The sequence below is a fragment of the Phacochoerus africanus genome, chromosome 9, assembly GCF_016906955.1.
Source record: "Phacochoerus africanus isolate WHEZ1 chromosome 9, ROS_Pafr_v1, whole genome shotgun sequence".
Taxonomy (NCBI): domain Eukaryota; kingdom Metazoa; phylum Chordata; class Mammalia; order Artiodactyla; family Suidae; genus Phacochoerus; species Phacochoerus africanus.
The window spans coordinates 42,938,809-42,962,294 of record NC_062552.1 but is presented as its reverse complement, the minus strand read 5'-3'; the positions used below and the strand labels follow the sequence as shown (position 1 = coordinate 42,962,294).

Genomic DNA, 23,486 nt, shown 5'->3' with positions numbered 1-23,486 from the left:
AGCATATGAAATTTCCCAGGGTAGGGGTCGAATCGGAGCTGCAGCTGCCAGCCTACATCACAGCCACAGCAACACTGGATTCTAGCAGTATCTGTGACTTATGCCACAGCTCACAACACCACCAGATCCTTAACCCATTGAGCAAAGCCAGGGATCAAACCTGAATCCTCATGAAGACGAGTCGTATTCTTAATCTATTAAGCCACAACGGGAACTCCGAGATCCTTAATTTTTGAAGGCGTGGCCTCACATTTTCGTTTTGCACCCTGCCCCACCAATTATGGAGGGGGTCCTGCTTCTAAGCCATCTATGGATGCTAGTCTTCAGATTAATCTTTAAACCCTCAAACAAAATGACCCAAGGACTTGAGGAATCGCATTAAAATTAGCCACAGACTGTCATCAGCGTGTCCAGAGACACAGTGAGAGGGTTTTCCTCGGGCTGGGCCAACAGACCCTTCTCAGGCTTGCCTCTCCCTAGCAGCTCTGGAGCAAGAGCTCTGGACCATGGCCAGAAAATCCTTCAGCTCCATGGAAGAGGATGCGAGCCTTCTTGACTTTTGCAGAGTCAAACACTTGAAGGAACTTCAGGAAGAAAGCCCTTGGTACAAGGTAAACCTAGCTGGCCCATCAGCCAGCCCCCCGCTCCTTCTCATTTCCATGATTCTTAGCATGTTTATTCTCATCTTGCCAGTGGCCAAAGGACACGTTTAAATTTCTTATTTCCCCGAGGGAGCCCGGAGAGAGGCACCAGGCACCTAATACAGGAAATCATGTGAAGAGGAGCTTGTATTTAATACGGTTCCCATATTACTTCCCTTCCCCCGGCCTCCGCCCCCACGTCCAGCCACACTGAGGCTCTTCCTGCAGCAGAAAATAGAAGGCAGGTCACCTCTGCTCCCTGAGGTCCCTGTGAGCCCGAGGAGCTCAGGTCTGACCTGGGGAAACCCCACCCTCCCCCCCGGGGCCGTGGGATTGAATGGGAGGCCTTTAAGTTTCACTGCCTGCTGGGAAGTTTTCGGTCCAGGGTTAAATTTCAGGAGCCTGCACAGCACCGAAGAGAAAGGTAGGTCTGCTGCCCTTTTCTCTTTGGTTCATTTGTTGAAGCAGACGTGTGTGTCCATATGGTTTTTTCTAGTTGGCTGCATGCTTTTCACCTGTGTGCCTGGTGGAGATGTACTCATTTACAGGACCGTGAAGAAACACAGTGAGAGGGGAGGTGGACTTTGGGTTACCTTTGGAGAAAGATTTGTACCTCTTTGGAGAAAGAATGCCAAGCAGCCTAGGACAGGGAACCTGAGGCTGATTGTTTTTTGCTTGGGAAGACAGATCCCATCAGAAGCTGCATTCGGGGGCTTCTAAGAGAAAAAAGGGGACCGTCTTCTTTTCTTTTTCAACAAGGTAGATGTAGCCACGGGTCTTGATTTTTTTTTTTTAATTTTTCTGAGTCTTTCAGTTAAAGGATTTTCTAACAGGGAATATAAATCGGTGTTTCTAATTTCGGCTCCTGTCAGTCAAAAGCATTGAAGGCTCCCTGTGTTCAGGTGGACCGCCTTGTGATTTTCCAGAATTTGTTATGAAATAATCATTCTCTCTGAAGTGTCCTGAAACGAGATGCAAGTAGTGACAAGGTCTTTCAAGTGAGGATGGAGATGGCTGATTGTCTTTATTCTCTTGTGATCATTATCTACAGGGATTTTGCTTTTTTCCAGTTATTATTGGGGCTCGAGATGAAGTGTTCGAGGAGATGCAGAGCTGGGGGGGGATGTCTAGGCTGATTCAAATAATGCTACATGTTTCTCTGATTTTAAAAAGCCTCTTAGGATTTATTGTTTCATTTTTGACCTCACAAGCGACCTTTCCTCTGGGAGAAATGTTTTAGAGCAACTCCATACCAGTCAATTTGCACCTGTTTCTTGGCGTGTTGACTGTTCTTTCCTAACTTATTTAGTTCAGATGCTCAAAATTTCTTGCCATTTCTGTATCATACCCCAGCCCTGTCTCCTTCCATCCTGCCCTCCACACCCTGCTACTTGGTTCTTTGGAATATGCAATTCTAATCATGTCTGATCCTGAAATATCTCCATTGCATCCCATGGCTTACAGCCTAAAAGGTACGAGGGGTCCAGGTGCATCAGGCATCATTGGGCAGCTTGTTAGAGATGCAGGTTCGCTATCACCTTCTCAGATCTTCTCAGACTTACTGAATCTGCACCTTAACCAGGTCCCTGGGTGATGCATTCATATGCTCTTTAAAGTTTGTGAAGCCCAGGGAGTTCCTGTCGTGGCTCAGTGGTTGACAAATCCGACTAGGAACCAGGAGGTTGCGGGTTCGACCCCCGGCCTTGCTCAGTGGGTTAGGATCCAGCGTTGCCATAAGCTGTAGTGTAGGTTGCAGATGCGGCTCGGATCCCGTGTTGCTGTGGCTCTGGTGTAGGCCAGCAGCAACAGCTCCGATTCAATCCCTAGCCTGGGAACCTCCATATGCCGTGGGTGCGGCCCTAGAAAAAGCAAAAAGACAAAAAAAAAAAAAAAGTTCGTGAAGCCCAAAGCCCCCAAGACTTAAGGAGGCTAGACCTGACCTTGAGTCTTCAAGATCTGCTCCTTATCAGCCTGTCCAGCCTCCTCTCAGCTCCTGACTTTCCAGCTCTACCCAAACACTTCCATTTCCCTAAGACCCCAGAGCTCTGATGCCCACCTATGTCTCTGGGTGCTGTGCCCTCCAACCCCGATAACTTCATTCATCTTCTCCACCTAAGTACCCACTGCTGCCAGACTATCCCTCCCCCCAGTCTGCCTTATACTAAGTGACCCTCAAGTCCGTGGTTTTATGGCACTTAGCGAAATGCTTCTATCATAGCCCTTAGTTTATTAAGTGATGGTTGCTAGGTTTATTTTCATCCTTGAGGAGTTACTGCTCACTGATTTCTGAAACCATAACCCTTAGACCAATGCCAGGGGCATAGCTTGTGCTCAGTATTTCTGAATTCATGAATGAACGAATGGATGAATCCATGAATGGATATGTTGAGCGAAGAACCCCCAGTCGCCGCCAGATTGAGAGCTATATATTTGAAGTTTTTCAAGGAGCGTGCCAATCTCTGTATCATTTTCCCACATGAGATTTGACGGATTCATTTTGTTCACCAACTATTTTGAGGACCTATCCGGTGCCATGCCTTTTAGAATCTACTTCTTTTTTTCCGGGCCGCAGAGGTTTGCGGGCCGGAAATCGAACCCACACCACAGCAGTGACAATGCTGGATCCTTAACCTCCTGCGCCACCAGGGAACTCCTAGAATCTTTTTTTTTTTTTTTGTCTTTTTGCTATTTCTTGGGCCGCTCCCGCGGCATATGGAGGTTCCCAGGCTAGGGGTCGAATCAGAGCTGTAGCCGCCAGCCTACGCCAGAGCCACAGCAACGCGGGATCCGAGCCGCGTCTGCAACCTACACCACAGCTCACGGCAACGCCGGATCGTTAACCCACTGAGTAAGGGCAGGGACTGAACCCGCAACCTCATGGTTCCTAGTCGGATTCGTTGACCACTGCGCCATGACGGGAACTCCTAGAATCTATTTCTTTATGTCGCTGTGGATAGTGTCTCCCATGAGGTGTTTCTCTATCAGTGCCCCTCATTCTCCAAGTCAGAGACTTACTCATTTTTCAGCAAAAACATAATGAACACCTTCCACATACCAGGTACAGCACTACGTGCTAGGAATACGATGACGAAGGACACAAACGTGTGTCTTGCCTCCGTGCAGATAGAAAATGGATGTTTTTTTTGGCCACCCATATGGTATGTGGAGATTCCACGGGCCGGAATTGAACCTGTACCACAGCAGTGACCCAAGCCACACCAGTGACAACAGCAGATCCTTAACCTGTCAGACCACCAGGGAACTTGGAGGATGTGCTTTTTTTTTTTTTTTTTAATCGTCCTCTCTTGCTTCTCCTCAAAAAGCCTGAAAGAAAGAAAGGGAAAAAGTAGCCTGAAAGAAAATCAAATATCTTATCTCTAACGAAAGCTGGCACCTCCATGTAAAGAAAGCAGGAGCTTGAAGGCAGAGTGATTTAATGGGAAGAAAGCTGGGCTGTACTTCAGTGCTGCGATATAGTCCAGCACCTGCAACTCCCTTGCCAGGAAGAGGGCTGGCCCCATCTGTTCTCTGTACCTTAATTTTCTCAGGCGGTGTCCAAGACAGAGAGCTGTAAGGCGAAGAAGCCCCTGGCTTCCTGAGTGTCCAGGGACGATACCCTCCAGGGACTGTCAGCCTTCCCGACTGTCATGCTACGTGAAGATTTGAAGGGCAGGGCTCTGTCGTTCCCTGAGGCCACCTGGCAAAGAGGATATGGAAGGGAGTCATGTCATGACTGAGCCCCTGTGCTCAGCTGTGACATAAATGTCATCCTTTGCCACTTTCCATCGAACACCATGTGGCAGAGGCTGCCAGGGAGCAGTGCCCTGCAACTAAACAGAATCTACTTGGCGTGCCTTGGTGGGTGGAGAGCTGGTTCGAAGTAGGGCAGCTGAGGAGGGAGGCAGTGTCATCCTCAGGCCGTCTCTGCTTCTGGAAAGCAGCCAGGGAAGGGAGGGAAGTAGCTCCACCAAGGAGTGCAGGAAAAATCTAGAAACCTTAGAGACAGACAGCCAAAAGGAGATCCCTGACCCTCACTGTGGCATGGCTGCCACGATCCCTTTCTGACTACCCTTGGGCTCTTTTTTCCCCCATGTAAAGATTTTTCTTTTTTTTTAATGGCCATACCCATGGCATATGGACATTCCCAGGCCAAGAATCAAACCTGCACCTCTGCAGCAACCCAAGCCACTGCCGTTGGATTCTTACCCCACTGCACCACAGCAGGAACTTCAAGATTTTTTAAAAATTGAAATACAGTTGATTTACAATGTTGTGTTAATTTCTGCTGTATGGCAAAGTGATTTAATTACACACACATTCTTGTTTAATATTTTTCATTATGGTTTGTCACAGGACATTGAATACAGTAAGACCTTGTTGTCTTTCCCCTCCAGATATAATAGCTTTGCATCTTCTACCCCAGCTTCTTACTCCATACCTCTCTCAACCCCTCCCCCTTGGCAAACACGGGTCTGCTCTCTGGGTCTGTGAATCTGTTTCTGTTTTATAGATAGGTTGATTTGTGTCTTATTTTATATCCCATAAATAAATGGTGCCCTATGGTATTTGTCTTTCTCTTGGTGACTTTTCACTTAGTGTATGATGATAATCTCTAGTTCTACCCATGTAGCTGCAAATGGCATTATTTCCTTTTTTATGGCTGCATAGTATTCCCATTTAAAGATTTGTGGCTTGTTGTACAACTGTAAATGTGATAAAATTCATTGAGTAATTTAAAAAAAAGAAAGAAAAAGATTTGGGTCTTAACCAGATTTCACCTAGACTCAGAAGTTGGCGGGTGCTGGGTGGGGTATCCTTCGTGCTGAGCTTTGCATTCCCACATTTGTCCTGAGCTTTGTATTCCCACGGGCTGCATGGACAGCTGGGAGGAAATAGATACTTTGCTTTTGTTCTCAAGACACAACGGTCAGGCTTAGGCTGCAGCAAACGCTTTAGGCACGTGCAGGGGGCCACCCTTTCCTTCTCTGCGTCCTCAGCTCTTGCTCCCTCCCTGTGTGAAGCTTCCAAATGAAATGCCCTCTGGACCACCTGAGTTCCTTCTTGCTTCCTGTGCCTCATGCATCTCTTTGCCTCCATATTTGCTGCACACCCACCTTGTTTGTAATTGCCTCACAGCAGCCAAAGTGTTTTCTGCTGGTTATTTTGTAACCTCTCAGGTTAACATTAAACTCTGTCCATAAGCACACCTGATAGCAACAATAAAAAAAAAAAAACAAGGTTAATCTGCATGGGAGATTTCTAATGACCTGCCACAGATCTCAGGATATATCTGAGATCAGCTTTGCCTATAACAACAGGTCAACATTTCTTTTTTCATCAGAGGCATGGGGTGGGCTAGAAAGAGGGAGACCCAGTTTTGAATCTGTCATCTGCTACTTCTTTCAAGAAGTAGTTGTATCAGAGTTCCCTGGTGGCCTAGTGGTTGAGGAGCTGGTGTTGTCACTACCATGGCTTGGGTCATCGCTGTGGTGTGGGTTTGATCCCTGGCCCAGGAAATTTCGCCTGTTGCAGGTGTGCCCCCCCCCAAAAAAAAAATGGGATTATGAAATACAGATATACAGTTCTCAAAATCTTAATCTCAAGAATGTAGAAAAGAACTTCCATCGTTGGCATTTCTGACTGTCGTGTATCTTTAATCTGCATAAAAATGGTAAAAAAAAATAGCTGCATCTCATCAAGTCTTAGATGTGTTTCTGAAAATGCAGATAATATTTATCAAGCAAGGGTGTAGAGAAGATTAATTAGCTAAATTACACAATATGTTGCCTCAAAGAATAGATCAGATCTGAAAAGAGGCTGACCAAGACGGTGAAAATGAGAAGATTGTCATTTGCAGGATAATTGAAGGAGCCAGGGACCACTGAAGTAAGTCTGGCTGCCCATGAAGGCTGCTTTCAAATATTTAAAGATGGCTTTTTGTGGGCAAAGAGGTCAGCAGAGGGTGGGTGCCTGGAAATCACATGGTAACTAACACGTTGGAGCTCCCTGTGCGGAAGGATTTACCCACCATCAGAACTGACTAAAGCCGGGTGAGCTGCCTTGTGGCAGGTGAACGCCCTGTCCTGGGCAGTGTTCCAGCACCCTCGAAGACCAGGGCCAGGGTGTTCCCAAAGGGATGCCCGAACAGGGTGGGGTCTGGGTGATGACCTCAAGGTCCTTCCCGCTCTGAGCTACCAAGAGTCCTGTGATGTCAGGGTTCCAGCCCAAGCCACCCGCCAGAGGTCTGCATACAAAACAAAACAAAACGAAATACCCACATCAGGCTGCAGAGTGATAGGGCTGCCTTCTGACCAGCTAGCCCTACCCATCAGCTGTGATTCTTTTTATTTATTTATTTATTTATTTATTTATTTATTTTTATTATTTTTTATTTTTTGTCTTTTTTCTATTTCTTTGGGCCGCCTCAGCGGCATATGGAGGTTCCCAGGCTAGGGGTCTAATCGGAGCTGTAGCCACCGGCCTATGACAGAGGCACAGCCACGCGGAATCCGAGCCGCATCTGCAACCTACACCACAGCTCACGGCAACGCCGGATTGTTAACCCACTGAGCAAGGGCAGGGACCGAACCCGCAACCTCATGGTTCCCAGTCGGATTTGTTAACCACTGCGCCACAACGGGAACTCCTGTGATTCTTTTTAAACAGGGTCTCTGCAGCAACACTCAGAAGGTTGGACTTCCAGGAGAAAGCAAACAAGAAATGAGAACAATGAGAATGGGAAAAGTTCACTCCAAACCGCTCTTCTTGGGCTATTCTTTAACTAGACTGTGGGTTGCTTCTTGGGCTACCAACACATTCCTATTTGACGGAAAATTGTCCTCTTTGGGGTCTGTTGTCAGCCAAACTGGGGTCAGGCAAGTAATAGGAAGACTCAGAGCTTGGCCCCTGCTTTCTGTTCTATCTATAAAATGAAAACACTATGATATGGCTCTATATTCTCAGCCATCTAGAAATCTCATTTTAAAAAGTGCAACATGAATGGTTCTACCGTCCTCTAAATTATGAAGACTGAGTGGGATATTTGACTTTTGGGGAGAGAGGAGAGTTGGCTGGGGCTGACTGCCTGCTCTGAGTCAAGTTCATTGGCCACTGTTTCCCACCCACCTTTCCTTTTCTGCTAAATGAGCCCCATGTTAACAGCTTCTCTGCAGCTCTAAGGACCTGGGGGCATTGACAAAGGGGAGGCTTTACCTTGGTGGGGGAGGGACCTGCATCCGTCCCCCACTGCTCTGGCATATGGAGATTCCCAGGCTAGGAGTCTAATTGGAGCTACAGCTGCTGGCCTACACCAGAGCCATAGCATCGTGGGATCCAAGCCGCGTCTGTGACTACAACTCCCGGCAACGCTGGATCCTTAACCCACTGAGTAAGGCCAGGGATCGAACCTGCAACCTCATGGTTCCTAGTCGGATTCATTTCTGCTGCACCACAACAGGAACTCCCTCAACTGCTTCTGATGGCTCTAACCTTGTTTTGAAATTTCGGGGCAAAGAAGCTGTCCTTCTTTTTCCATAGGAATGAATATCAGCCACTGCTACAGTGTAGTTTAGTCTCCAGGTTTACCTAGGCTCACTTTCTTGAAAACGATTTTTAAAAATCCCTTTGAAATATAATCCACTATGCAGGACAGAAATCGTAGGAACCCATGCAGACCATGTTTATTTTTAGATGCACATCAGCCCGCCCAGCATAGCAAAGCATCTGTCTAATGTCCAAACTGAGGCCCTGGGAATTTCCTCCAACAAGCCTGAGTTTCCGGGCATTGTTATAGCACAAAGGGCAGCAGGGGGCCTGAGTGGAAGGCTCGGAGTAACCCTGCCCACTGAGAAATCTGGAACCTGTCAATCGCTTGGTCTCCATGGTCCTCAGTGCCAAGGTCACCACGATGCAGGTCGCCTAGCAGCTCTGGGCACATGCAGATGCATAGACATGTATGATTATTTCATCTAAAAATATCTCAAGTTCTTGTTGTGGCTCAGCAGTTTAAGAACCCGGACACAGGGTCCGTGAGGATGTGGGTTCAATCCCTGGCCTTGATCAGTGGGTTAAGGATCTGGTGTTGCTGCAGATGCCATATAGGTCTCGGATGTGGCTTGGATCCAGTGTGGATGTGGGGTTGTGCTGGCTGTAGTGTAGGCCTCAGCTGCTGCTCTGATTTGACCCCTAGCCTGGAAATTTCCAAACACTGTAGGTACTGCCTTAAAAAAGAAAAAAAAAAAAAAAAAAGATGCCCAAAGACCAGTAATGGCTTTTCAGATAGAAAGGCTCAGCCTTCTACTTGTAGTTGGGCATCTACTCAATCCTCACCTGAGCTGTGAAGTGGATTCTGGTCTAGTGGAGAAACAGAGAGGTCATTCTGAGATCCTGTTTTAGACTGCAATTAATAAAGGAGGTGTTTTTTTGGTTTGTTTTTTGTTTTTGTTTGTTTGTTTGTTTGTTTAGCATATTCTAGTTTAAAAAGCCTGAATGCATGTACACACAGCTCACACACACACACACACACATACACACACACACTCGAAAAGCTGTCTGACACCTGAGTCACCTAGATCTTCCCTATTATCCTAGACCAGTTTCTAATCCTTGATTGATGTATATACAAAGTGGACTCGACAAACCTCACATCCTTTGGCGGAGAAAGAAGGTGCAATATTACAAATAAACGGACCCAGACTAAACTTTTGCATAAAGTGTTGCATTTTGGTCTCAATGTGCATTAAGCTCCTTTCATGAAATGGCTGTTAAAATATTTCCCATCAAGTCTGCAGGTGTTTTTATTGCTGTTCTTTTGGGGTTTGCTTTTTTGTTTTTGGTTTGGTTTGGTTTTTCGTCCTTGCAGAGGAGGACCCCTAATCTGTTCCTTAATGTGCACACTTGTCTCAGAGCATTTTCATGCCTTTTTCAAGCTCTCCCAACTCCTGGGAAGGTCACTGCGTTATTTGTCAAGGTTGCAATGTTCAGGGTTGGGGCTGGAGGTTGCTAAGGAAGGTCTGTACACAGCAGTCCATACCTGTCCTCTGTGGGGTCTACCATCCGTATCCCAGCCGCCCCTATGAGGATGGGGCCCTGCACAGTCAGAGACCCCAGGGGCAAGGAGACGGGCACAGAGAAATGCCATCCCTGACCCTGGACAGGACGGTTGGGCTCTGCCAGCAGGTGGACGGCCAGGCCCCCTCCGGGTCTACGGATGCAGGAAAAGGTGTTTAGCCCTTTGGTAAAAAATGTGAGAATGTTAGTTAAAAAAAAAAAAAGCCTTTATGGATTGTTTTGTTTGCAAGTGTTTATTATCAGACACCCCTCAGGGGTTCACAGGGCAGGTCGAGAATGTCCGAAGTTGGGCCTGGGAATTTCCTTCCACAAAGGCTGAGCTTCCTCTCTTTGTTACTCCTCAAAGGACACATGGAAGCGTGTTGCTCGAGATCCTTTCTTAACCCTTTCTCTCGTCTGCCTTCCTCATCGTGGAGAAATCACGCTTCCAACCTTCTAAGAAGCAGAAAGTTTTCAGACTTGGGCTGTGGGTGCACCTGCCGTTACATGAGCATATAGGTGCTACATGTGTGTTTGTGTCTTGGTGGAGAGGAAATAGGTAATAAAGCATAAAACTTACTTCTATTTATGTTTTTTGTCTTTTGTCTTTTTTAGGGCCGCACCCAAGACATATGGAGGTTCCCAGGCTAGGAGTTGAATCGGAGCTGTAGCCGCCGGCCTACACCACAGCCACAGCAACACCAGATCTGAGCCACATCTTCGACCTACACCACAGCTCACGGCAACGCTGGATCCTTAGCCTATTGAGCAAGGCCAGGGATAGAACCCGCAACCTCATGCCTAGTCAGATTCATTTCCCCTGTGCCACAATGGGAAATCCAAAACTTACTTCTTTTTAAAAGCCCTCATTCAGTATCAAACATACACCCAGTCATGGTCTAGACCAGATAAAATTTCTCCTTTATTCACCATAATATACTTTTGAGCTGAAAATGCTGACCCAGTTTCAGTTCCCTGTGCCCATGGCAGGATCCTTGCAGAATGGTAGTTGCTTTTTCCACTTTGGAGTCTGGCTAAAGCAGGCACACAAAGAGGCATAGAAAGATCTTCCTACGAACCAGGTTCTCTATGGAGCGTAGGCTACGTACTTGAACTCCACCAGGAACCGAGGGAAAGGAGATGTTCCGTCTGCCAGGAACTTCAAGCCCACCTGATATATTTCTGTCTCGAGCGCGTTGTACATGCGCGCGCGCGTTGTACATGAGAGTGCAAGGAAGCCAGAGAACTGTGTGATCTGAGTCCAGAAAGATCAGAAGAGGTCCCCGAGTCCTTGTGCAGCTGGAGACCCCGATGATCCCCAGACAGTTTCCTGGTGTCCCCACTGCTCTCAGCTCTCCAAGCACCGGCACGGCCAAGTGCACACAGGCATGCACAGGGACGCGCACACGTGCACAAACCTCACTCTCGGGAGACAGCTTTGCCTCAGAGGAAATCGCTCCCCTGGCCTCCCACCACCAACTCCACTCAAGTACCTCCTTCCACAATCATCTCTTCTTCCTCCTTTCCTGCCTCAAGGGAAAAGACAGCCCTCGCCTGTATCCAGAGCTGGCTGCTCACCCCTCCCACCCTCGCAGGGGCCTCATGACACTCCCCTCTGATTGGCTCTTTCCAAAGCAAAAAAAAATTTTTTTTTTTTTGCTTTTTGGAGCCACATCCATGGCATATGAAAGTGCCCAGGCTAGGGGTCAAATTGGCCTACACCACAGCCACAGCAGCACCAGATCCGAGCCACACCGAAGCTCATGGCAATGCCAGATCCTTAACCCACTGATCAAGGCCAGGAATCGAACCTGCAAACTCATGGCTACTAGTCAGATTTGTTTCCCCTGAGCCACAAAGGGAACTCTCTCCAATGTCCCTTAATGCTCAGGACCACCTCCTGGCTAAACAACTGAGGCAGCAGCTCTTGACCCAACCCCAAGCCACACTTCCATCTTCCTCTCCTCATGGTGAAGTGCCTGAAAGAATTGTTGAGGTTGGTGTCTTCATGTCACCACCAACCACTCACCCAGCCAACCACTCTGTTCTATCACTCCAGGATCTATCTCCCCATCACCCTGATGGCTGGGGCACCTTAGCTTATGTTCTTGCCAAAACTATGACCCCAAACCCACCTTACTGCATAGTCTACAGCATTTGATCTCATGGACTACCACTTTCTCTGCTCTTGTCCCTGCCTTCTGGAATGCACAGTCTCCTGGCTTCCATCCTATTTCTCAGTTTTCTTTGCAGCTTCCTTTCCCTCTGCTGTTTCTTCAACTTCCGGTCTGGACCACCTGCTCTTCTCCATCTGCATCATTTCCCTGCTGCACATCATCCCTCTGTCCAAGGTCCTCTTCTCTCCCTTCTCTGTTAAGTAAATTACAGATCATCCAACGCCTATTTGTTGTATTTGTTTAATTTTTAAAATGTTGCTCTTCTTAGGGCCACACCCGCGGCATATGGAGGTTCCCAGGCTAGGGGTCAAATTGGGGCTGTAGCTGCTGGCCTACGCCACAGCCACAGCAACATGGAATCCAAGCCATGTCTGCGACCTACACCACAGCTCACGGCAACACTGGATCCTTAACCCACTAAGTGGAGCCAGGGATCAAACCTGCGTCCTCATAGATGCTAGTTGGATTGGTTTCCACTGAGCCACTACGAACACTCCAACCAAGGCCTATTTTAAATGCCACCAGATTACTTCATTTCTACATCTCCCCATCCCTGTAGAAAGATGACCTCTCTTGTTTAAAAATAACATTATTTTTTATTGAATTATATTTGATTTACAACGTTGTGTTAGTTTCAGGTGTATAGCAAAGTGATTCAGTTACATATATACATATACACACATACATATAGACATATATAACTCTCTATATATACTATATATAGTCACACTTATATAGACATATAGATACATATATAACTATATATATTTTCTTTTCAGATTATTTCCTCTTATAGGTTATTATGAAATATTGAATATAGTTCCCTATGGTAAACAGTAGGTCTTTGTTGTTTATCCATGTTAAATATAGAAGTGTGTATCTGTTGGAGTTCCAGTCATGGTGCAGTGGTTAATGAATCCGACTAGGAATGATGAGGTTGTGGGTTTGGTCCCTGGCCCTGCTCAGTGGGTTAAGGATCCAGCATTGCCTCGAGCTGTGGTGTAGGTCACAGTCGCGGCTCGGATCCTGCATTGCTGTGGCTCTGGTATAGGCCGGCGGCTACAGCTCTGATTCGACCCCTAGCCTGGGAACCTCCATAGTGACCCTGGAGACGGCGAAAAAAGACCAAAAAAAAAAATAAATAAAAGAAGTATGTGTCTGTTAATTACAAACTCCTAATTTTATCCCTCTTCAACATAAGTTTGTCGTCTATAGTTGTGAGTCTATTTCTGTTTCATAAATACCTTTCTTCTGTTTTGAAAAACCTCTCACAGTCCTTCGTGGCAGTGCTTTTTGTGCTTGTATTTTCAGCAATTATTCCCACCCTTCCTTCTTAGGCAGTAGGGATGCCATTTTATTCCTTTTTTTGTTTCTGGCCCCCAGCACAGCACTTGGCTCATAGGGTTTTCAATAAATGTTTGGGAACGTCAAAGTGTCATTCAACAAACAGACATTTTGGTGAACTTATCCCTGAGCTTAAATAACATCTTTACTATTTGGGGATGGATGTGTTAACGAGTTTTTATTAACATATAATTTTTTTTTTTTTTTTGCTTTTTAGGGCCGCTCCCGCACATATGGAGGTTCCCAGGCTAGGGGTCCATTGAGAGCTACAGCTGCCAGCCTACACCACAGCCGCAGCAACACAGGATCTGAGCCACATCTGCGACCTACACCATAGCTCACCGCAACATGGGATCCTTAACCCACTGAGTGAGGCCAGAGATCGAACCTGCAACCTCATGGTTCCTAGTCGGATTTGATTCTGCTGTGCCACGACAGGAACTCTTCACATATAATTTTTAAGTTAACCTACTCTACTACCAAGGATATTTCCCTTTTCTCAAAATGGAAATCACGATCTAAGTACTTCCTACACGAGTATTCAGTTTGTTTAAAAGCAGAAATGAATGACAAGTTGGATTTCAGGTTGAACTTAAAAATCCCCTTGGAGTTCCCATCATGGCTCAGTGGTTAACAAATCTGACTAGGAACCATGAGGTTGCGGGTTCGATCCCTGGCCTTGTTCAGTGGGTTAAGGATCCGGTGTTGCCGTGAGCTGTGGTGTAGGTTGCAGACACGGCTCGGATCCCGCATTGCTGTGGCTCTGGTGTAGGCCGGTGGCTACAGCTCTGATTCAGTCCCTAGCCTGGGAACCTCCAAATGCTGTGGGAGCAGCCCAAGAAATAGCAAAAAAAAAAAAAAAAATCCCCTCAAGGGTCTGAAGGTGTCATGAGTGATGCTGTATTTTCATGCACCTGCAGTGGGGTTGCCATGGTGGAGAGGGCTAATATTTTGTCAAGGTTGCCACTTCACAGTGGAAATGGCTTACATCAACTTTCCACAGCTGCACCTGCAGATCCTTTGAAGCCACAGAGACTGATTTGCCCAGTTGCTTGGAGGAGAACCAAGCCTGACTACTCAGTCAGCATGGAATCCTCCCAAAGCCCCGTCCCCCAGGAGAGCACAGCAGGGCAGGGACCATCTTAGAAGGCTGGGAGAGGCTCACCCAGCTCTGGGTGGGCGACAGTATACCGTATCTTTCCCTGGGACTGCAAGGGAAAAATATGGGAGCTGCTCTTCATGTCGAAAAATCTCATCCCTTTCACGTCTCTACTTTCGGTTTTGCAATCATGTAAACTATTGGTACAAGAGAATGGTAAATGGCATAGAAAATCTGAAAGATGATACAAATTATGGCTTGTCCAAGTGTGGTCCAAAGTTGGCCAGGAAGCCAATTGACTGGTGGATTGGTCTGTATGCAGATCACCAGGCTCTGCCTGCATCTGTTAAATCAAACCTGTGTTACCAAAATCTCAGCCACCTCTGTATACCGATGCCAAATAGAAACACGGGGACAGAGTTGGAGGAAACAGAAAAAGAAGCTTTAATTGACAGGCAAAGAGGAGATCACAGCAGGCTAGTGCCTCAAGGACTGCCCCCCTCCACCCCAGAGGGTAGTGAGGAGTCTTGTGGGGTTTGAGGAGCAGGGTGTGATCAGCTCTTGTATATTTTCCTGATGGGTGGGTGGTGAGATAATTGAGAGTCAGTGTCATCAGCCTTCTGGTTCCAGCTGGTCTGGGGTCCATGTGCTTGTGGGCAGCACACAGTTGACTTCTTCCACCTGGTATGCCTTCAGCACCTGCAAAACAACTCCAAGGACATGACTCAGAATTATTATCTATAGTTCTTGAGGAAGAATTGAAGGCCCTTGACTTTGGTGAATGGCTAAACCTTTATCATTTTGTGTTGCTTGACCATTTTCCTTTTTCTCTGTATTTTCTCGTTTCTCTCATTCAATTAATTCTTTGACAAAAGCTTTTCAATTAGAGAAAAGGCAGGTGGAAGACATGGGTGGAGACCCACTCTGGGAAGGTCTCACAGGGTCCTGCTTGGTTGCACTTCTGGGGGCTCAGGGGAAGCTGGGGCTGGAAGCGGGAAGGGCAGCAGAGTTGCGGCATCTGTATTTTTTTTTTTTTTTTGGTCTTTTTAGAGCTGTGCCCACTGCATATGGAAGTTCCCAGGCTAGGGGTGGAATCGGAGCTGTAGTTTGTGGCCTATGCCATAGCCACAGCAATGCCAGATCCAAGCCGAGTCTGTGACCTACAACATAGCTCATGGCAACGCCAGATCCTTAACCCACTGAGGGAGACCGGAGATTGAACCTGCATCCTCATGGATCCTAGTCAGATTTGTTTCCACTGAGCCACAACAGGAACTCTGAATCCACATTTTTTAACCAGCACCTTCAATGGTTCCTCCAAAATCTGATGGACATTTTATTATACATACGTAACCGTCTTTAGGAAATACTTCTCGGCTTGTATTTAGAAAAGTGGTTACACTGGTGACTTAAGGGGTGCCTCCGTTCATCCCACTGGGGAGGTTAATGATTTTGCCATCTGGGCTTATCTTTGAATCAATACCTCCTTCCCACCGAATTTGTAACCCTTCTCTGGACCACAAGTTTGAAAGAGAATCTTGTACCCCTTTGCATCATCTTTCACACCACTGTATATTTTTTGTTTGTTTGTTTTTTAAGGCCCCACCCATGACATATGAAAGTTCCGGCTAGGGGTCACATCAGAGCTGTAGCTGCCAGCCTACACCACAGCCACAGCAATGCCAGATCCTTAACCCACTGAGCAAAGCCAGGGATCGAACCCGAGTCCTCATGGATACTGATCAGATTCGTTGACACTGAGCCCTAACGGGAACTCCACACCATCGTGTAGTTAACTCTTTGTTTATGTCTTGGCAGCCCGTCTTGGAGTACAATGTAGTCTCGAGGCAAGAGCTGGGTTTGGGGCTTGGATTCCACCTCAAAGTCCTCTTTGCCGGACCTCCAACCTATGTAGTGTTTAAACGAGGGTCGGTAGGTTGACGCATCCTCCCAAACCTCCCTCTCTCCAGTGGGAGTAGCTAACAAACTCCTAGATTGTTGTGACAATTAAATGACATTCATGCACACACAAATTTTTTAAAAGGCACTCAACACAGACCCTGGCATGGAGTGGGTTCTCAGCAAGAGAGAGCACTGAGAAATAACAACAAAAATGTCATCAACACCAACGACGGAGGAATAGAGATGAAGTAAAATTCATTGAAACTCACACAGCTAGTAAACTGTAGGACTAGGGCTTGAACCCAGGGAGTCTGCTGCCATAGCCCATGCTCTTGACTTTTTATAGTAGCTTTAATAACATGCCGTCTTGAGATTCATTCATAATATCAAGCACCAGCCCACACCATTCTGGGTGCTAGGTAAGGAGCAGTAAACAAGCCCTGCCTTGGGCGTGAGGGTGGGGACTAGGGGGTCATAAGACAGAGGAAGGGTTTCCCATTAAGCCTTTTTTCTTTTTTTTATTTTTTTATTTTTTGTCTTTTTATCTTTTTAGGGCTACACCCAAGACATATGGAAGTTCCCAGGCTAGGGGTCAAATTGGAGCTGTAGCTGCTGGCCTACACCACAGCCACAGCAAAGCCAGATCCTTGAACTACTGAGGGAGGCCAGGGATCAAACCCGAAACCTCATAGTTCCTAGTCAGATTCATTTCCACTGTGCCACGACGGGAACTCCCATTAAGCCTTTTTAATGTAGTTCAATAAATGCCTTGGTGGAAGGAAGTGAGGGCCAGAGGTACACACACAGCTAGAGGGAGTCAGGGCAGCTTCTCGCCTGGAATGACCTTGACTTGGGCCTTGAAAGACAATGGCCATTATTTACACCAGTGAAGATGGAGGAAGGAGGTGGTCCTTGGCAGAGGCTGGAGGACACAGTGCCCTGAGGGGCTTCAGAAAGAGCAGGAGTAAGAAGAAAGGACAATGATGGAGAGAAGCGGAGTTGGATGTGTAGGCAGAGGCCCTAATGATGAAGGGTTTTAGCTAAAGATAATCACATGTCATTTTAGAGAGAGGAGACACTCCCCAGGATAACCCAGCCACTCCCTGCTCTGCCACTTTGAATGGAGAACAGGTACCTGCACTTTTGTTAAGTGAGAACCACCTCGTAAAAATAATCATGAGTTATCTCAGTGGTTATTAAGCTTTTGTCTGCATCAGAATCACCTCTGAGAATTTGTTTCCCACATGGATGACTGGCTTCTGCCCCCAGGGTTTTGGATTCTGGAGGTCTGGCATGGGCTCAAGAATTTGCATTTCTTTTTTTCTTTTTGTCTTTTTAGGACTTCCCTCACAGCATAAGGAGGTTCCCAGGCTAGGGGTCCAATCGGAGCTGTAGCCACCAGCCTACCCCATAGCCACAGCAATGTGGGATCTGAGCCGAGTCTTCGACCTACACCGCAGCTCACGGCAACCCTGGATCCTTAACCCACTGAGCGAGGCCAAGGATCGAACCTGCATCCTCATGGATGCCAGTCAGGTTCATTAACTGCTCAGTCACAACGGGAACTCCTCTTTGAGTGATTCTTGAGCTACATTGACATTTGAAAATTCCTGGGAGGAAGAATTATTGAATTGTAATTCCCATCGTGGCTCAGCAGTAATGAGCCAGACTAGCATCCATGAGGATGCGGGTGTGATCCCTGGTTTTGCTCAATGGGTTAAGGATCCGGTGTTGCCATGGCTGTGATGTAGGTCAGCAGCTGCAGATCCAATTTGACCCCTAGACTGGGAACCTCCATATTCGGTGGGTGTGCCTCCACCAAAAAAGAATAATTGAATCTCTTTCCTTCTTTGCTCGAATACTCCTTTAACTTTTAATGATTTTGATAGTTTAAGAAAATCAAACCCAAATATTCCTGATAGTCTGGTTCATTTCACTCTATAAGAGGTCAAAATATGGTGACTTTTTTGGAATTTTAAACATCAGCCCTTTGAAACGTTTGTTTGCAAAGCAGGAAGTCACTTGCTGCCCAGAGCAAACACTCAAGTGGAGGGTTTGCCCCTTTGGAGGGCTTTATATCTTCGGCTTTTGATCCGGTTTCTCTGGTTTTTAGAACAACCTGACTCTGAGTCTTGATGGAATGGGCTGTGAATGTGGAAAGGCGAGATGGGTGACTTTGAGTGTAGCCCACTGGCTAAGGCCAATCTCTATCCCAAGGGTTGTTACTTCCTCCTTTGTACATAAGGCAGGAAGAGGCTGGGAAACCCAAAAGTCACCTCAAATAAGAAAGGGGGGGGGGAGTTATGGATGGGGAAGAAAGAATCCTGGATGTTTAATGTTTCCCTTTGCTTATAAAACACAAAACCCTAGACCCAAACTGAAAACACACACAACAAAACAAACAAACCCAAAACCCACTTATGTCTTGGTCACACATGATCTCACACCAAAAACAGAAGGAAAATATTGATGTGAAAACTAATAAGTGGCCAAATTAACACTCTGTAGCACAAGTGAGTCAGGAATCAAAGAGAGGCTCCCAGGAAGAGAAATAATTACAAGCTCTATGAGGGTTTTATGACCAGCCTGGTATCTTTTTTTGTGTGTGTGGCTTTTTAGGGCTGCACCCATGGCACATGGAGGTTCCCAAGCTAGGGGTCAAATCAGAGCTACAGCTGCCGGCCTACACCACAGCCAGAGCAACACCAGGTCTGGAACTACACCACAGCTCACAGCAACACCGGATCCTTAACCCACTGATCAAGGCCAGGGATCGAACCTGCAACCTCATGGTTCCTGGTCATGTTCATTTCCACTGTGCCATAATAGGAACTCCCCGTAAGGTATCTTAAACTTCTTTATCTAGAGTATTGAATTTCAAATGCCCTTCCAAATATCTGGAAGCAGCTGGAAATCCTCATTCATCCCAAATAGATGCAATTCCATTAACTCCGTTTCATGAGGAAGAAATGGGCTGAAAAAAATGTTTAAAGGGTTTTCGATATGACACCATTTTTTTGTCTTCTTTTACCAGGGAAATGAATTAGTGAAGTTCCCCCTTCCTTAGCCTTCCAGCAGAATTCAGCCTTTACTGAAAGTCACTTTTGAGTTTTGAAACAATGAGGTAAAGGGACATTTCTAAAAATAACTGGAATTAACTGTGGTTGTATAAAGAGGAAATCAGCAGAAAACCACTTTCATTGAGCCCAAGAAACAATAAACTGTTATTAACATGCCCTTTCCCCTTATTTGTTTCATTTTCACGCAGGGATCTTAGTGGAATCCCCCCAATACACGGATGTGGCTGTGGAGTGACTCCGTGCCTCCCGTAGCTCAGGGAGATCGGTGCCTTTGTATATATCTTTACGTCCCAGCCACACCATCGAACCCACCTGGGTTCATACTAAGAACTAATCTAGGAGTTCACTTTGCCCATTTCTAGATCTATGAGTAGCCGAGCTTGATTCACAGTAATAGATGGGTCCCAGCGCTGTACCTCCAGGGGCACAACCACAGCAATCTGAAGGTTCACACCCCAGAGTTCCTGTTGTGACACAGCAGTAACCCAAGTATCCATGAGGACGCAGGTTCGATCCCTGGCCCCGCTGGGTGGGTTAAGGATCCAGTGTTGCCGTGAGCTGTGGTGTAGGTCGTAGGTATGGCTCAGATCCTGAGTTGCTGTGGCTGTGGCAGCTGGAGCTCCAATTTCACCTTTAGCCTGGGAACTTCCATATGCTGTGGGTTCAGCCCTGAAAAGACAAAAAAAACCCTGGCAATTCACGCTCCAGGGTCTACAGAAGCTGGAGTCACAGGAGGATTCACCCCCAGCCACCCCTTCCCCAGGAAGGACAGAAAGCCCTGGACATGGCTGCTCTGGTTCCATCCTCGCCGAGTCAGGAGCTCTGAGACTGAGCTTCCTGCTGTAAAATGGGGATGGCAATGGAACCTCCCTCCCAGAGACGTGAGGTCCGGTTGGGTCCTGACCCACTAGGGATACAAACCCAAAGAGTGTGGGGAAAGAACTTGCCACCAGCGTAAACCCTTAGTCATAGCCATAAGGATTGTGTCTTTTCTCAGATCCTGGGAGACGTGGGGAATGTGCAGCAGAAGCTTTGCTTTTTTGCCCGGAGCCCTTCACAAGCCTTCTTGAACAGGGAGAGGTCAGGAGGGAGCTGGACAGCAGGTCCTGGAGAAGGCTTCTCCCAGTCCCCAGGCAGGACTTCCTGCTTCCTTCCCTCAGGGTCAAGGGGAGCGAAAGCTGGTTTCCCTTCTGACCCCGGTCAGCACTGCACACACACTTTTTTTTCCAGGTGGCCTGAGGGAGCTTGGAAGTGTAATGACAAAGAGACTGCGGTGCTTCCTTCCTCGGGGTCAGGAAGGTGTTTCCAGATGGAGTTGAAGCAAGGGGCAGGTGGGGGACTCAGGGAAGATTAGCTTCCCTTGGAGAAGGTGGGCAATGCCTTAGAGTCTGGGGGCCCACGTCCTCTTCCTTTGCAGAGGGTTCTCCTCCCCTTCTTCTCTTGTGTGAGTGTGTGTGTGTTCTTAGGGCTTTACCCATGGCATATGGAGGAGTTGAATCAGACCTGCAGCTGCCAGCCTACACCATAGCCACAGCAACGCCAGATCCAAGCCGAGTCTGCAACCTATGCCACAGCTCACGGCAGCACAGTTTCCTTAACCCACTGAGTACCGCCAGGGATCGAACTTGCATCCTCATGGATGCTAGTTGGGTTCATTTTCCACTGAGCTGTGACAAGAACTCCCCTTATTTTTTTTTAATTGAAGTATTGTTGATTGACAATGTTGTGTTAGCTTCAGTTGTACAGCAAAGTGATTTGGTTATATATGTAACTGAAAAGATTTCAGATTCTTTTCCATTATAGATTATTACAAAATCTTGAGTATAGTTCCCTGAGCTAATACAGTAGGTCCTTGCTATTTATCTGTTTTATATTCAGTAATGTGGATTTGCTGGTGGCAAGTTCTTCCCCCACACTCTTTACCCCTAAAAGGACTGCCCTGAATTAAAACAGATGAGGGCTATAAAGAGAGACCCAGGGACCCTCTGACACCAAAGGCTGCAGAGCTCATGTGACAAGCTTATAAGATGTATTCTGGAATTCAGGGCACGGGGGTGGGTGATGGGGAGAGGTCCTTTTCCAGTGCAGGCAATAAGGCAGTGCATGTCTGGAGAGAATTTAAAATCAATCATAAAACCAACTAAAAGTCTTTTTTAAAAAATTATCACCATTGGGTGGCAATTCCAAGCAAGGTCAATGATAAAACACTCTGCAGGAAAATTCTTTTGTTGGTCTCAGTTCTAAACAGCTGCCATCATCACTGGTGGGGCTCAGCAACAGAATCCAAGCTCCTAATCACCGATTTGCATTAATTATCTTTTAATAAATATTGTGTTCCACAGAGAAGTTAATTCAGAAATCTGTTATATACTGGCTCCTGGCACAGAGGGACGCCACTACATATGCTTGTTTCAGGAATACGTTTCTGATGGTTTGGGAGTGTTCTAGATGTCTCCATGTATCTCTTCCCCGTGGGGCAAGACATGCCCCTGCATTTGAATAGTAGGCTAAAAATAAGCCATCTGAGCACAGTGGCTATATAGACAGATAAACTGAACAAGAATTGCTTCCTTCTGTCATTCTATGGGACTTCATAGAGGCTGTTTTTTGTTTATTAAAGTATAGTTGATTTACAGTGTTGTGCGAATTTCTGCTGTACAGCAAAGTGACCCAGGCATACACACACACACACACACACACATTCTCTTTCCTTTTTTTAAATGATTTTTATTTTTTCCATTACAGCTGGTTTACAGTGTTGTGTCAATTTTCTACTGTACAGCAAAGTGACCCAGTCACACATACATACATACATTCTTTTTTTCACATTATCCTCCATCACAATCCATCATATCCCTTTCTTTTCTCTCTCTCTCTCTCTTTTTTTTTTTTTGTCTTTTTTAGGGCCGCTCCCATGGCATATGGAGGTTCCCAGGCTGGGGATCGAATTGGAGCTGTAGCTGCCGGCCCACGCCACAGCCACAGCAACGCAGGATCTGAGCCACATCTGCAACCTCCACCACAGCTCACAGCAACGCCGGATCCTTAACCCACTAAGCAAGGCCAGGGGTCGAACCTGCAACCTCATGGTTCCTAATCAGATTTGTTAACCGCTGCGCCACGACAGGAACTCTTCCCTTTCTTGTATTATCACCCATCATGATCTATCCCAAGAGACTGGATATAGTTCCCTGTGCTATAGAGCAGGACCTCACTGCATATCCATTCTAAATGGAATCATTTGCCTCTGCTAACCCCCAACTCCCAGTCCATCCCATTCCCTCTTTCCTCCCCCTTGGCAACCACAAGTCTGTTCTCTGTGTTTGTGAGTCTGTTTATTTAGTAGATAGGTTCATTTGTGCCCTATTTTAGATTTCACATGTAAGTGATATCATATGTATTTGTCTTTCTCTTTCTGATTTACTTCACTTAGTATCATAGAGTTTTTATTTGTGTTTAAAATTGAAAACAAGAGGAGTTCCTGTCGTGGCCCAGTGGTCACAAAACTGACTAGTATCCATGATCCCTGGCCTTGCTCAGTGAGCTGTGGTGTAGGTCACAGATGCAGCTTAGATCTGGCATTACTGTGGCTGTGGCATAGGCTGGAGGCTACAGCTCCGATTCAACCCCTATCCTGGGAACATCCATATGCCACGGTTGCAGCCCTAAAAAGACAAACAAACAAAAAAAAAATTGAAAACGAGAATGCTAGTTACATGGTATACTCTTTTTATTTGACAAAGACAAATTTTAGCTCACCCCTAAATAATTCCCCCCCAAAATTATGAAAGTGAAATGTTTTCTCTTTTAGTTGTTTTAAATCTAAAGAACTAATCAAGAAAATAAGAATTATTATTGAAAATAATGTTATTATATAAAACAAGGGGCTGTTAATAAAAGATCCGGTCCAGATGTCAAATATACTAGATGACTCGATGGTCTAGAATCTTTAATACCAGCTACAGCCTTCTTCAATTCAAGTTTGCAATGCAGAGAAAGTATGTGTGTATATGTGACACTGGCATACACGTGCATGGGTGTGTCCGTGTGCATGTGTGCCTTCGTGGGTTTAGAGAACCTGTTTTTTTTCTTTAAGTCGTTCCATGACCTCTGGAAATTTTTATGACTTCAATCATAGAAGTAGACTTAAATATTGCTCCTGTTAGTAGACATAAATTTCTCTGGGAAGGCACTT

At 46.4% G+C, this 23,486-nt stretch overlaps 1 protein-coding gene across 1 annotated transcript in view; it reads left to right on the top strand.

Annotated features, from left to right (window-relative positions):
• Positions 1-832: 832 nt before the first annotated feature.
• The window catches only part of ADGRF5 (adhesion G protein-coupled receptor F5), a 128,386-nt gene continuing 105,732 nt past the window's right edge, over positions 833-23,486 (top strand). The window contains exon 1 of the mRNA XM_047795162.1: positions 833-1,065. The gene's annotated coding sequence lies outside the window, so the exon portion shown is untranslated. The remainder of the gene's footprint in view (positions 1,066-23,486) is intronic.